The sequence below is a fragment of the Beta vulgaris genome, chromosome 2 (genome assembly GCF_026745355.1).
Source record: "Beta vulgaris subsp. vulgaris cultivar EL10 chromosome 2, EL10.2, whole genome shotgun sequence".
NCBI classification, from domain to species: Eukaryota; Viridiplantae; Streptophyta; class Magnoliopsida; order Caryophyllales; family Amaranthaceae; genus Beta; species Beta vulgaris.
The window spans coordinates 25,581,838-25,593,285 of record NC_079203.1 but is presented as its reverse complement, the minus strand read 5'-3'; the positions used below and the strand labels follow the sequence as shown (position 1 = coordinate 25,593,285).

The 11,448-nt window shown below is 40.6% G+C and overlaps 1 long non-coding RNA gene and 1 other non-coding gene across 3 annotated transcripts; both read left to right on the top strand.

Moving 5' to 3' along the window:
* Positions 1-287: 287 nt before the first annotated feature.
* Positions 288-2,437, top strand: LOC125495172 (uncharacterized). 2 transcript variants are annotated; one of them, XR_007271858.2, is made up of 2 exons: positions 288-545; positions 2,210-2,437. It is a non-coding gene; the product is annotated as an uncharacterized LOC125495172 (long non-coding RNA). The 2 variants fall into 2 exon arrangements; XR_007271857.2 differs by lacking the exon at positions 288-545 and adding an exon at positions 1,113-1,285.
* Positions 2,438-9,265: 6,828 nt separating this feature from the next.
* Positions 9,266-9,371, top strand: LOC125495317 (small nucleolar RNA R71). Its single transcript, XR_007271958.2, has one exon. It is a non-coding gene; the product is annotated as a small nucleolar RNA R71 (small nucleolar RNA).
* Positions 9,372-11,448: the final 2,077 nt, after the last annotated feature.

Sequence of the window (11,448 nt, the reverse complement as noted above, 5' to 3'; positions counted from 1 at the left end):
TGACCATGCAATTAGTGAATAGCTAATATTCTTTATTTAGTTAATCGTATGGTAATATTTTAGTGGAATTACTTTTAATGTAAACTCTTAATAGTAGTATATAGTAACTAATATTTTGAAAAGGAAAATAGATGTTTTCTTTTAGATATATATATATGTATAAGGAGAGAAGTTTAAGATAATTTGGCCCAATTAGGAAGTCAAAGTCGGTTTTCCCTTGGTTTCATTATGTTATCGGTTTAATGATACAAAACCATTCCTTTTTCTTTCACTTGTGATTCCTCACTCAAGAAACCCCAAAAAAACCAAAACCCAGTTACTCCTCTCTCTTCTCGCGCGTCGGTGCCGGTGGCTACAGGCCGGCGGTGCTGTCGGCCGTTTTCAGCTCGCCGGAGTCCTCCTTTCCCTTTTTTCGGTCGTTGCTGCCGGTGACGTTGTTGTTGCTGCTGCTGCTGCTGCTCTGTTTTCTCTCTCCTCCTCTTTTTCGTCGCTGTTGTTGTTGCTCGTGTGTCTCATCCTTCATCCTTAATCTTCCTTGTTTGTGGGTAAGTTGAATTCATGGTTTAATTTCAGTTTTTCTCAAGTTTATAAAGTTAGGGTTTTAAGATTGAAATTGAATTGGGGTTTCCGATTTTCAGAGTTTGGGTGTGGAATTTATTGAGTTGAATGTTCATTCATGAGTTTAGTAGTTAGTTTAGAATAGTAGGAAGCTTGTTAATGTTCAAGTGAATTGAATATAGTGTGCTGTAATTCGTAGAATTACTAGTTCAGGTTCGTTTTTTGTGTTTTAAGGCAATTTACGGGCATTTTTAGCAAAAGTACTATTTCACAAAAGTTGTTCGTATTGAAATTTTACTCAAGATAGGCTCAAGAAACTCTTGATTTGGACTTCGTAGGAGAAAGTTATGCTCATATTAAGTTTCTGCCCAAATTTCATATTTTATATAGTTGATTTAAAAACTCTACTTTTCATATAATTGCTTCATAATGAACTTTTGAGTTACCATATGTACATATGATTATGTAATGTTGATTTTATATAAAGTAAGATGATTTCAATTAATTTGGTAAGGGTTTTAGTTAGACGGTTTTAGTTAGACTTTAGAACATGATATGTTTGTTGGATGTTTTATATGAATTTAGGAAAGGTTGATTGCTTTGTGAACTAAGTTAGTTGTATCCAAGTCTTTTATTACTTACGAAGTACATATATTTATATTGTAGCTTTCGGTTACACTAAAGAGTCGTTTAGACCGAGATAGTTGTTTAACTGTGATTCGAAAAGGTAAGGTTTCATATTCAGAACTTTTATAGTTTACATTATAAGTCCAAAGAGGTACGATTTCTTACCTATACGTTTGGTAAGGTTAAAAGGTAATATTTCTTATTAAGACGTTTATAGTTACGAGAAGAGTTTTATAAAAGTTTTAAACTCATTTTGATTGAGTTCCTTTTAAAAGATGGGAGGTTAGTTTTAAAAGTATCTTTTATAGTTTACAAAAAGAGTTTTAAAAGGGTTTTTATCTAATATTTGTTGAGATTGGTTTGAATGGGAGGATGCTCCTCCAAAGATAGAAAGTTTGGTTTCCGAACCGTAAATGAAGGAAAGATTATAGAAAGATATTTCGAATAGTCTTTTTATGTTTGCAAAGTTATTGGATTGCCTATGTGGTATCTCTAAGAATAGTTTTTCAAAGTTGTGGGGATTACCTTAAGTGGTATCTCAAGGAATTGGAACTTCGTCGGGTTTGTCTCGACTTTACAGATACAGAATAGTTGGGGGGTACGTTGATCAGTACCTCAGACTTAGATCTTCTGCTGCGGTTTGGCCGTATGTAGGGTGTGCACACTAGGGTCTTTGTCTATAGTTATCCGGAGGGCCTAGCTAGCCCAAAGGCAAGAAAAGTTCGTTCCATTCCCTATGTTTATGATTCTTTCTTCGTGAAAGAAAAAGAAAAAGAAAAAAAAAGGATTTGATTTAAAGAAGGAAATAGAAAGGATTTGATTTAGAAATAGAAAAGAAAGGATTTGTTTTGGAAAAGAAAGAAAGAAATGATTTTATAAAGTTGGTTATTTTACTTATATGTTTTGAAAGAAAAATGATTTGTAGGATATGATTAATATTATCTTACTTGCATATATGTTTGGCTTTTTAGTATGAAATCTTGCTCAGCCAGTTTGGCTGATACTACATGCCCGATATATGCAGGTACATGAAGGTAATGTATAATGAAGAAGGTTCGATGTTGGAAGTTTGTTATATGCTTTATACTATTTGTATCGCGGCGAGGACGATCAACTTTGTAATATTATAGTTAATAGTTAATTTGTAATTGAATTAAAAAGGTTTGAGTTTGTAAAGTCTAGACTTGTTTGGGTTGCTGGATTTTGAGGATACAGGATTACGAATCGGACGCGAGTCCTAAATTAAGTTTTAGGCGGTCCGTATTACAAACGGAACTCTGCCGAATTTTCTGTAGAATCTTAGTAACATATCTAGTTCTTTAAAATATTTGAGGATCACTAAATAGTTTATTAGAGGTTAAAGGTTTCAATATATTTATTACCGTCTGAAAGTTTTAATAAGCCAAGGTTTTTGAGGTCCATACTCGTGGTGAGTGTGATGGTAATGACCCGGATTAGGATTTCTGCTGTGTTTAGTTCCTAATTAGGTTGGTTGTAGATTCGGGTTGTTTCATAAGTAGGTGCATGGACGTCAAGAAAGTCCGATAACCTGACATTACCTGCCATCTCCCTTATCATCGATTCAATGTTAAGGTAGTTGCAGGTAGTGTAGTCATAGAACTTTGTGGGACGAAACGTGCGCTCAGAAAGTTGTTGAAAAATTTGTTTAAGAGCGGCATTGGGAAGTTTCACATCATAGAGGGGAGGGGGATTAGAGCTGGACGAGGGTCCTTGTGAAGAGGACCCGGTCTTTGCTCTCTTAGACCTAGAGGAGCCTTCACCACTACTTCTTCCCATGGTGGTAAAAATTTTTGTTTTGCAAAAAGGGGAAGGAGAAGTGATGATCTGCTGCAATGACACACCACAAAACGGACTCTCGACACAAAGAAACACACAAAAGAAAAATCAAACCACACAAAGAAACACACAAAAAGAAAGAAAATCAAAAACTAATTCTAAGATCTACCAGCTAGTCAATCCACAATTAGTAGCAACCAAGTTGCTAACAATCAAGAGTATCACCACTTACAAGATACTTTCAAGACAAATTCACCAAATCAACCACAATTGGTACACAAGAATCAACAACACTAGAAATTCATGCAATGTAGTTCACAAAAATTCAGAGAATCATGAAAAATACCACAAACAACATGAAATACACTTGTTCACCACCACATCAAACACAAATAGGAGCAAAGTTCATGAATAATCAAAAATTTATGGAAAACAAGCATGCAATCTAAAAGAAAACACACTAGAACTCCAAATTACTAGATTATTGATGAAAAATCAAGGATTAGAAGAGAGTTACCAACATGCATGGAGATGAAAATCCCCAATTTCGAAACCCTAGAAATCAAATCCTTGCAAAATCCCAATTTTTGTGCTCTTGAATGGTGTAGAGAGGAAGATGATGAAAATTCCGGTGAGATTTGCCGTTGAAAGTCGCCGGAAAAGATGGTGGTGGCCGGATCTAGAGAGGGGCAAGAGAGAGAAAGTGAGTGAGTGTGAAAGAAAGTTTCGAAAATTATGAGGAGAAGAGGAATGAGGGCCGAGAAAATAGTTTAAACCCGCGATTTTTGTTGCCCAGCCGAGTTGGTGCGGGCGCACCGATCGAAAAAAAAATTTCAGAAACGTTTGGTGCGGGCGCACCATCTAGAGGTACGGGCGCACCAAACCTTCTGTTTTTTTCTCAAAAGCTCCGGAGAATTAGGTGCGGGTGCACCATGTAGATGTGCGCACCAGAGTTTTTTTTTCGAAATTTTTTTTTTTTGGTGCGGGCGCACCAAACCTTCTGTTTTTTTCTCAAAAACTCCGGAGAATTTGGTGCGGGCGCACCATGTAAATGTGCGGCCCCACCAGAGTTTTTTTTCGAATTTTTTTTTTCTTGGTGCGGGAGCACAAAATCTTCTGTTTTGTTTTGAAAAACGTTTTAGAGAAAGGTGCGGGCGCACCTACGAGATGTGCGGGCGCACCAAACTAAACTTTCGAAAAAATTTAGAATGGTGCGGGCGCACGTCCACTCGGTGCGGGAGAACCTAACCTTCTGTTTTCTCACTCTTTCTTTTTCGAATCACTCATTTCACTTAACTTTTCACAATAACTCAGATGTCCCAATGTAGCTCTCATGGCTAACTGATAAATCAAAATTCTAACTAACAAACAAAAGAAAAATAAACTAAAATAAAAAGGAAGAAAAGAAACGGGTTGCCTCCCGTGTAGCGCTTGTTTTAAGTCTTAGCTTGACTAAAAAGGATATCCCATCATAAGAGTCGCTCAGGTGAGCGAAGAATCAAGCAACCAATTGAACCAACGCATGAGAATCATGATAGAACTTCAACCTTTGACCGTTACCCAAAATGGACCTTCTCACCCATAACTTCATAAGCTCCATATGGAGTAGTCTTCAACACGAGAAAGGACCCGACCACTTGGACTTTAACTTTCCGGGGAAAAGCTTTAGTCTTGAGTTGAACAACAAGACTTGTCCCCAACCCGGAATTCTCGTTGTTGAATCCGGTGATCGTGCCATTTCTTCGTTTGCTCTTTGTATAGTCTAGAACTCTCATAAGCGTCAAAACGAAGTTCTTCCAGCTCTACTAGCCTTTCTTTTCGAGCTTCTCCCGCCAAGTGAAGATCCATGTTGAGCTCCTTAACTGCCCACCAAGCCTTGTGCTCTAGCTCAACCGGCAAATGACATGCCTGCCATACACAAGGCGATAGGGAGTGGTGCCTATGGGTCTTGAAAGCCGTGCGAAGAGCCCAAAGAGCTCATCAAGCTTCAAAGACCAATCCTTTCGTGTCCTATTGACCACTCTCTCAAGGATTCTTAACCTCTCGATTCGAGACCTCAACTTGGCCTTGGTTTTGGGGGTGATAAGGAAGACCTACTTTGTGATTCACCCCGTATTTCTTCAATAGTGCTTCTAATTGCTTTTTGGCGAAGTGTGAACCGCCATCACTGATCAACACACGGGGCACCCCAAATCGAGGGAAGATGATCTTCTTCAAAGCTTGGTGACTACCTTATGGTCATTGGTAGGAGAGGCAATGGCTTCAACCCATTTGTCACGTAGTCGACCGCAACAAGAATGTAACATTCCCACAGGAAGGAACGAATGGACCCATAAAGTCGACTCCCCAGACATCAAACGGCTCAACCTCAAGAATGTTCTGTTGAGGCATCTCGTGTCGCTTTGTGATGCCACCACTCCTTTGACATCTATCACAAGCCACCACAAATTCCCGGGCATCCTTTTGCAATGTTGGCCAGAACATACCACATTGGAGCACCTTAGCAACATTTTGCTTGCTCCACCGTTCCTCCACATGCCAAAGTATGGCAATGATCAAAACAGAGGTCATCTCATGATTAGGAACACACCCCTAAACACTCCATCACACACTTCTTAAAAAGGAGCGGGTCATCCCAGTAGAACCTGAAACTTCTTTGAACCGCTTCCTTTGTTGGGAAGTAAAACCATGAGGCTCAATCCCACAAGCCAAATAATTGCATAATCGCGAACCATGGAACCTCATTTTCAGAATGGCGAACAATGCTTCTTCTCTCAAATCTTCCTCGATAGGAATCTCCTCCAGATTTCAAGAGGGAGGCGAGAAAGATGGTCAGCTACCACATTCTCCGTCCCCTTCTTCTCTTTCATCTCAAAATCAAACTCCTGAAGAAGCAACACCCACCTAATGAGCCTAGGCTTGGCATCCTTCTTACTCATCAAATACCGGACCGCAGAATGATCCGTATACACCACCGCCTTATTACATGTCAAGTAGGAACGGAACTTGTCAAAAGCAAAGACCACGGCCAACATTTCCTTCTCCGTAGTTGCATAGTTCCGTTGAGCATCATCCAGAGTCCTACTTGCATAGGCTATCACATGAAGCCTCCCTTCCTTGCGTTGCCCAAGAACAACTCCCACTGAAAAGTCACTAGCATCGCACATTAGTTCAAAAGGCAAGCTCCAATCCGGAGCTTGCACAATGGGGGCAGAAGTAAGGGCTTTTTAAGAGTTTCAAAAGCCTTAGTACAAGACTCATCAAACTCAAAATCAACATCTTTTTGAAGTAGATTCGTCAATGGTTTGGCTATTTGAGAGAAATCCTTGATGAAACGCCGGTAAAAACCAGCATGTCCAAGGAAAGCACGAACTCCCGTCACCGAGTTCGGTGGCGGAAGCTTCTCAATAACCGAAACCTTTGCCGGATCTACTCAATACCCTTTTTCGACACTTTATGCCCAAGACAATGCCTTCCTCGACCATAAAGTGACACTTCTCCCAATTCAGGACGAGGTTCGTCTCTTGACACCTTTTTAACACACATTCAAGATTAACCAGACATGTGTCAAAAGACGAACCACACACACTAAAGTCGTCCATGAACACTTCAATGGAATCTTCTAGCATGTCAGAGAAGATTGCTGTCATACACCTTTGAAAAGTGGATGGGGCATTACACAAACCAAAGGGCATCCTTCGATATGCAAATGTCCCATACGGACAAGTAAAGGTGGTTTTCTCTTGGTCATCCGGATGAATGGGGATTTGAAAGAATCCGGAATAACCATCGAGAAAACAGAAGTGTGAATGACGAGCAAGCCTCTCCAACATTTGGTCAATGAAGGGAAGGGGGAAATGATCTTTCCGGGTGGATTTGTTCAGTTTTCTGTAATCAATACAGACTCTCCACCCAGTGACAGTCCTAGTTGAGATTGTTTCTCCTTTCTCATTCTCAACTATAGTCATGCCTCCTTTTTTGGAACCACGTGAATCGGGCTCACCCACTTGCTATCTGAGATAGCATAGATGATTCCCGCGTCACGTAGTTTCAAGATCTCCTTTTTCACAACCTCTTTGAGGTTGGGATTGAGCCTTCTCTGATGCTCGATGGAGGAGGCATTACTATCGATGAGATGGATACGATGCATAGCAAGAGAAGGGCTTATCCCCTTAAGGTCATCAATCGAATACCCAATGACATCTTTATATTTTTGCAAAATTCCAATCAGTTTGATATAGAAATGTCATCAAGACTCGAATTGACAATAACAGGATAAGTACATGCATCATCAAGAAAAACATATCTAAGAGAGGAGGGAAGGGGTTTGAACTCTACCTTGGGAGGAGGCTTAGAACACTCCTCTTTATCAGTGGATGATGTAGCTAGAACCTCAAACGCCTCATCTTGTGTTTCCTCTTCCATGTCCAAGCTAAGGGTGTCGGGAAGAGTAGCATACAACTCGTCCCCAGAATTATCCACACTCATGGCGTCCTCTACCTCATCTTCCACTAGGCTTACCCGGCAAATTCTCTCCATCATAGGTCTCTTAAATGTCTTAGAGAACTCAAACACCACCCGCTCATTAGCTACCTCAACCGTGATTGTGTCGTTTTTGCAGTTTATCACGGCACCCAAAGTCTTTAGAGCTTCTCTTCCCAGAATAAGAGGAGTCTCAGGATCTTCCTCCATATCCATCACCACAAAGTCGCATGGTACAAACACATGCCCAACTTGAATCGGTATATCCTCCAACTCACCACAGGGAACTCTCACAGTGCGGTCCGCCAATTGAATCGTTTTGCGCGTAGGATGAAGAGGAAATTTCAGGTCTTTGCAATAGAAAGGGCATCAAATTGACACTTGCTCCAGATCGGCCAGTGCACCCTTAGGCTCTAAGTCACCTATCTTCACCGGCAAGGTGAAACTCCCGGGATCTCTTTGCTTCTTGGGCATAGTTCGTTGCACAAGAGCACTCACTTGGTAAGGTAGGGAGATAAGCTCATCTTCAAGTTTTCGCTTATTGGAGAGGATCTCTTTCAAGAACTTAGCATAAGCTGGCATTTGAGACATAGCCTCAAGGAATGGGATGTTGATTTGCAGGCTCTTCATCACATTGAGAAATTTAGTGAACTTGTCACTCAACTTTCTCTCTACCAACCTATGAGGATAGGGAACCGGAGGCACATAAGATTTGGTTGGTGGAGGTGATGGCAATGGTTTTTGTCACCAACTTGAACATGTGACTCATCTTTCTCCTCAACTCCTCTTTCTCAGTTTCCTCAGCTTCATCCTCCTTCTCAACAACCTCAACTTCTTTATCCGTCTCTAACTCCCCATTGGCATCTTAGGACCCGCATAGCTTGTTGCCGACCTCAAATGAATGGCTTTGGCTTGATGGAGGTTGGGGTTAGGATGGGTTGGCCTGGAAGTTGATTTGTGGGGGTGAGGGTTTTCTCAGCTACTTGGGCAATTTGGGTTTCAAGCATTTTGTTGTGGGCTTGTAGCTCTTGAAACCTTTGCTCATGGTTTTGGAGAATTTGGTTCATGGATTGGAGTTGTTGGAGAATTTGGAGAGAGGTTGGATCGGAGATGGTGTAGGTTCGGGATTTTGTTTGGGGAATGGAAGATTGGAGGGAGGTTTTGGGTTGTTGGTCCTTTGATGTGGAGCTTGGTAAGTGTTGGACCCTTGTGAGGAGGAACCACCTTGGTTATAGTTTTGGTTTTGGTTATACCCTTGCGCAAACCCTTGGTTGTGAGCTTGGTTGTACCCTTGTTGAGGTTGATTCCATCCTTGTTGAGGTTGGTTGAATCCTTGGGTGTAGTTTTGTTGAGGTTGTCTCCAACCTCCTTGTTGATTGTTCCTATACCCTTGGTTTCCTTGATATCCATCTCCTCTTGAATTATTGCCGCCACATGCTCCGAATGGGTACCTCCACAATAAGAAGTATCATGGTTAGTACCACCACAAATATCACAAGAAAAAGAGTTTACCTGTGAAGGAGTAGACGATGCAAGATTGATCTTGGAGAGCTTCTTGTCGAGTTGGTCCATCTTGGCTTGAATTTGATCCATGGGGTCAATTTCAAACTTTCCGCTCTTCTTAGGTTGAGCACCTCTTCGTCTTCCACCCCATGAGTAGTTCTTGATCACTTCCTCAATTGTGGACTCAAGTTGTTCTTGCGGGATCTTAGATAGTTGACCTCCCGCTCCAGCATCAAGGTTGGCCCGTGAAATCGGATCAAGACCATCATAGAAAAATCGCATGAGTAGATTCTTGTTGAACTCATGGTGTGGGCATGAACGGATCATCTCCTTGAACCGCTCCCAAGCTTCGGCAAGTGTCTCATCGTTCTCTTGCTCAAAGAGGAGATCTTCCTCCTTATGTCCGCAGTCTTCCACTCCGGGAAGTATTTCTTCAAGAAGGCCATTGTGACTTCTTCCCATGTAGTGAGGGAATTAGCAGGCAAGCTCTTGAGCCATGACTTTGCTTTTCCGGTAAGAGAGGACCGGAACAAGTGCATCTTGATGTAGTCAGGAGAGACATCATTAGTTGTTATCATGGCACAGATCTCAAGAAACCTGTCGAGATGGTCTAGAGGATCTTCATCTGACCCCCCACAAAACTGCTCTGCTTTCACCATCCGAGTATACTGAGGGTGAATGCTGAAATTTGTAGTGGTGGTGGGAGTCGAATTCCACCTTGAAGAACATAGGAACCCGGATTTCCGAAATCCCTAAACAGTTGTGGATTTGCTTCACCCATTTCTGATTCAACTTCACTTGATGTACTTGAGATTGGTGAAGAAGGCTCGGAACCCAAAGTCAAATTTTCCAAATTCTTCCGAAGCTTTCGCAAGTACGGTCGATTTCAGATCTAGAGGCAATGTGGGTGAACCGTGAGTTCTTCTTCTCATGTAACACAACAAAGCTAAGCAGAGGATTAGCAAATAACAACCACAGTTAAAAAGAAAATAAAAGAAAAATCAACTAAGCAAACTAAACTAAAATATACTTCAATCAATAGCACAATTCCCCGGCAACGGCGCCATTTTGATAAGAGGTTTTTAGTGTGTCGTTAAGGCACTAAGAACCGCTTTCCAAACAATATTTATAAGTCCTAACAAGCAATTACTAAGAGAATAGTAAGGGCAAGTCAAGGGTCGATCCACAGGGAAAATGGGATTGATTAAAGTCTATCAAGTCATGACTACCTAATTGAAAGGTATTTGGGGTTTGAAAGATTTTGGTAACAATTAAGACTAACTAACAACTAGAACAAGCAAATATCACGAGTTTAAATATCAAATAAAAGACACTAGAGTTAAGGTTACTAGTATGAATAAGAACGGATGATGATTGTTAATGCGATTGTGAAGAACAAAGACGATTATGCAAGGTTTAGTTCTCCTCTAAATTACTTGAGTCCTCTCTCGAATGGTCCTCAAGAGTAATCACTTAATCAATCAACTAAATCCTCTCTCGAATGGTCTTTAGTTAATTGATTAAGAGATTCAATAAGTTTGGAAAACCCCTAATGAAGGATCCCCTTAATTTCCATCCAATATCTTGGTTAGAAATTAAGTTGATTCTTGGGGATGATAAAAGAGTTCAAAATCCGATTTAAGAACTTTGAAATCAAAATACCAAAGTATAAATGTGATCAATATCTATCCTAAGGTCTCAAAACACCAAGATCAATGCATAAACTTCTCCATACATCACAATCACATCAACATCATATTTAAAACCCTAATTCATACTTTCACCCTAACCCTAGATTATGAAACTACTCACTAATCATGGAGTTAAAGCAATTAAACAATGAATCTATGACTATTCTAAGGCTAAACATGATTAATAATGATTAAACTAATGTAAAATCGCAATTATAAACTAAGAGAATAAAGATCTAAATAATAACATAAACAAACAAAGAGAATGAAATAAAAACTAAAACTTTGAATTGAATTGAATGAAAAGTACCTTGAATGTAAATCGAATCACAAACTATGATCACTAATCTCAATTATCAATGAAACTAAGTTTTTCTCTCTAATACAAAACCCTAAAATATTGTGTAAAACTAGAATAAAGCGTAAGTCTAAAACTAAAAGAAAAAGGGTTTAATGATCGAATTTTTCATTCCGGAACGCATGGTGCGGGCGCACCATAAAGAGGTGCGGGCGCACCATACCTCAGGTGCGGGCGTACCATTGGTTGGTGATGGCGCACCTTGTGTTTGGTGCGGGCGCACCGAAGTCGTCTGTAATGTGTCTCATAATAAGTCGATGGTGCGGGCGCACCAGCAGAATGTGCGGGCGCAACATCGTGTGCGGGGGAGCTATAGGCGCACCTCATGCTCCCTCTCATCCTCTAGCTCGTTCCCTTGTGCCATGTCTCGCATTACTCGACCCTGAAAAGGGTCATACCTGCAATAAAAACACGAGCAAACATGGTGAAAGC